This window comes from Marmota flaviventris, chromosome 3 (assembly GCF_047511675.1).
Source record: "Marmota flaviventris isolate mMarFla1 chromosome 3, mMarFla1.hap1, whole genome shotgun sequence".
NCBI lineage: Eukaryota > Metazoa > Chordata > Mammalia > Rodentia > Sciuridae > Marmota > Marmota flaviventris.
The window spans coordinates 149,954,673-149,958,840 of NC_092500.1; positions in this window are offsets into that span (position 1 = coordinate 149,954,673).

The following is a 4,168-nucleotide window of genomic DNA, read 5'->3' on the forward strand; positions in this document are numbered from 1 at the left end:
CAATTCAAACTCTTGAATGAGGAGGACACCATCAGTCATGCATTATATCCCATCACTGTTCTAAGTGTTCTCTTGTCTCCAATGCTTACAGACTACTTTTAGCCAGACATAGTGATAAAGCCAGATTTAAAGATAGTTAGTGTAGCTAGGTAAATCAGGTCTGACATGGGGTCTAATAAAGAAAATGGAGTCTGAGTCTGGGAAATCAGAAACTGCACCTGGGAGATTGAAATGTTGCTGTTCCCAGGCTGGGGATGTGGCTCAAGCGGTAATGTGCTCACCTGGCATGGGCGGGGCACTGGGTTCAATCCTCAGCACCACTTTAAAATAAAATAAGGATGTTGTGTCCACCGAAAACTGAAAAATAAATATTAAAAAAAATTCTCTCTCTCTCTCTCTCTCTCTCTCTCTCTCTCTCTCTCTCTCTCTCTCTCTCTCTCTCTTTAGAAAAACAAAAAAAAAAAAGAAGAAGAAGAAATGTTGATGTTCCCAAGGCTGGGGGCCCATCAAAAAGACTGTTAGAGAAGCAGCTCCCAGCAGATAGGGAATTGCTAGTTAACCGGCCCTAGGCCCTTCCTGCCCAGATCACTCCTCCCCTTCCCCATAGGCCCACCTGTTTCACACCTTTTTGCCTACCCCCTGTATCCCTCATCCCAGGTAAGATAAAGGACAGGAATGTAGAAAGACAAAGAAAACCTTAGATATAAAAGGTATGGGACTTCCTCATCTCATGGATCCCTCCTTTCGGGTCCCCTTCTTCCTCCTGAGAGAAGTCTGTTCTACTATGCTTTAATAAAGCCTCTGGCTTTCAACTCTACACTTACCTTGGTGTGCTCCTCTGGTGTTGTAATTCAGCGCTTGGGGAAGCAGGACTTGTCCAGGTAACTGGCAGTATCAGTGGCACAACCACTCAGCCAAGGAGACTGAGGCAGGATAATAACAAGTTCAAGGCCAGGATGGGCAACTTAATGAAATCCTGTCTCAAAAGTTTAAAAATGAAAAGGTCTAGGGATCCACATCAGTAGAGCACTTGCCTAGCATGTGCCCAGGCCCTGGGTTCAATCCCCAATACCACCAAAAAAAAAATATATATATATATTCCCCACAGTGATTCTGCTTTATCATGCCACCAGGTCTTGGCATGCATCATTTCTTATGTAAGAAATAAGGGGTACCTGCTTCTCTCCTTTCATTTGCATGATCAACAAGAAGTCATTTTTCAAGGGAGCTAATATATTAATTACTACAAGAATTCAGGTCTTAGCCTATTATGGTTTCAGTATATGTATGTATTTTGTGTGTGTGTTTGTGTGTGTGTGTGTGTGTGTGTGTGTATGATTATATTAGGCACAATAAAATAAAGCTTCACATAAATAAAGGTGCCCCTGAGGCAGTTCTTTTTGGCTGTCATAAGATGATGCTGTGTTATGCATATGCTTTCCTAACCATCTGCTTCCTTGTTCTTTTTTGTACGATGGATTCTTTACCTATTATCTACTTTACACTAATTTACTTCCCAATTTTCCATGTCCCAAGAACAAATGACTGAACCTGGAAGAGCCAATCTTGTTTTCACTTACAACACATATTCCACATAAATGACACATTGAACAAGTTCAACTGAAAATAGATATCTAATTTTAATACTTTGTAAATAACATCATGTTTTGAAAAGGGTTGTAGGTCATTCAAATTGAGTAAACTATAGCCAGAGGAGTGAAAAACAAAATTGTTTATAAGAGTTATATTTTTGTTCTAGTAATTTAGCCACTTGATGGAAATGATATGATATAATCCACATTGAAAACTGGTATTTCTCCAACATATAAAAATAAGAAAACACATTTGAATAAATATGTAACTTCTCTAGGATATTAGTTTGCAATTATGTGCTGTTTACACAACATCAGGCACCATTTTAAGACTCTTCAGACAATTCTAGAAAATAAATAATATTATTTTTCTTACTTTATATATGGACTAAGATACAGAGAAGTCAAATAAGTTACATGAACACACAGTTCTATTATATAGTATACAGGGATTTAAACACAATGCAATAAACTTATCTATATGAGGTTTATAAGCTTCCTCATAAATTTAATGATTAATAATGTAAATATAAAATAGACATTATTTTATGATTTTTTTAATTATAAAAAATAGCATTTTCTGACTGATAGTTGAGTGTTGGAGTGTAGGCGAATTATTTTTAAGAGGAAGGACGTGATTATTTGTATATCTTAGCAATAATAAGGCTCTCTATTCACACTACTTTAATATGTGAAAATTTGGAATTACTGAGCAATTTAATTAAAATTATAGGTAGAGGAAAAACTATGTATTAAATGACTACATTAGACCATTTGTAAGTATTCAATTTATTGGTTTCTGGGCAGTCAATGCCTAACATACTTCAGGTTTCTTCCTGTGTACAATGCAAAATGTTAACTACTGGCCAACTCAACAAATGATCCAACCATTAACCTGAATGGATTCCCAACTGTGTGTGGGTGCATTGTTCTCTTTCTGAGACTGGCTTCCTTACTGGATGTTAAAGAAAAAAATTATTCAATGGTATTTGTGAAAGCACAGTAAGGAAGACTTTATTCAGGATCATAGCAATAGGTATAGAAACCTGTGTTAGCCAGCTTTTTGCCACTGTGACCAAATACCTAACAAGAACAACTTAGAGGAGGAAAAGTTCATTTTAGGCTCAAAGTTTGAAAGGTCTCAATCCAGTCATCTAACTTCATTGTCCGGGGCCTGGGAAAAGCTAAATATCATGGCAGAAAAGCGTTGCAGAGGAATGCTGCTCAGCTCATGACAGCCAGAAAGCAGAGAAAGAGAGAGGGAAAAAAAGATGTATCAGGAGCAAATACAATCCCCAAAGCTATGTCCCTAGTGACCTACTTTCTCCAGCCATATCCCATCTTCCTAGAGCTCTGACCCAGTAATCCATTCAAATTATTAATCCATTGCGTGGATTAATCCATGGATGATGAGGTTATGACTTGATGATCCAATCATCCTACCACTGATATTGCTTTCTTGCCTAATATATGAGTCTTTGTAGGGACATTCCATATATGAATCAAAACAGTACCAACTATAGGAAGATTTTGCAATGAGGGAGAATTCAACTCCAATTACAGCATGGGCAAGTAAGTGGTAATTTATAGCTAAGGAGGAGTGTGAAGGTCAGTGGATGGAAAATTACTAAGAGGAAACATCAGGAATAGGGATGATAGATACCAGGGGTGATGGTTCTTACTAAACTGACTTTTTTGTGTTCTTATTACTACCGAACTTTATAAGGAAACAGTATTGCTATATAACTTACTTGTAATAATGAGTAACTAACTGTTAATAATGCATGAAAGCTGTAAAGTAAATATTATAATTATTTTAAGTTAAACTCAGTACATTCATTTTTATAATTTTAAAACATTTATCATTAAGTGTTTTAAAGTTAAGGCAATTGAAAAGACAATGAGAAAAATATGTTAGGTGTAATTAAGCTCTTCATATTGATTAGACATTGTCATGTCAAAATCTCATCTAATCACAAGGAACAAGAATGGATTCTCTGAAGTTACAACATATACTATAAAATCCATATCATAAAATGAAATAAATATATAATGTAATATTTAAACTACAGAAAATAATCTATATTGCACATAATGTGTCTATCCTACCATATAATTGCTATTTTGAAATACATTTGCTTCCAGAATGAAAAGTGAGAATTTCCTAATTTTAGTTCTTCTATCCTATTGTTCTAAGACCCTTCTAAATTAACATCGCTTCTCTGACATTCCCTAAAGGACCACAATTAAACTAATACTTAATATGTATCCAAGGCATATGAATTTTAAAAATTTGTGTATATATATATATATATATATATATATATATATATATATATTAATATTTGTTTGTATACATAACATGTATGCTTTTAATAACTCAGTGAGGGAATGAACAGTTTAAATATAAATATTTAAACATGATTATCAAAAAGAAAATTATCAAAACATGGATATGTTTAATATACTTAAAATACCATATTATTTGCATTTATTAATTTTCTGCTTATTCCTCAATAAACTTGAAGTCATATAAAATATAAAACATCTTAGAGATAATTTTACTAAAATCTTTG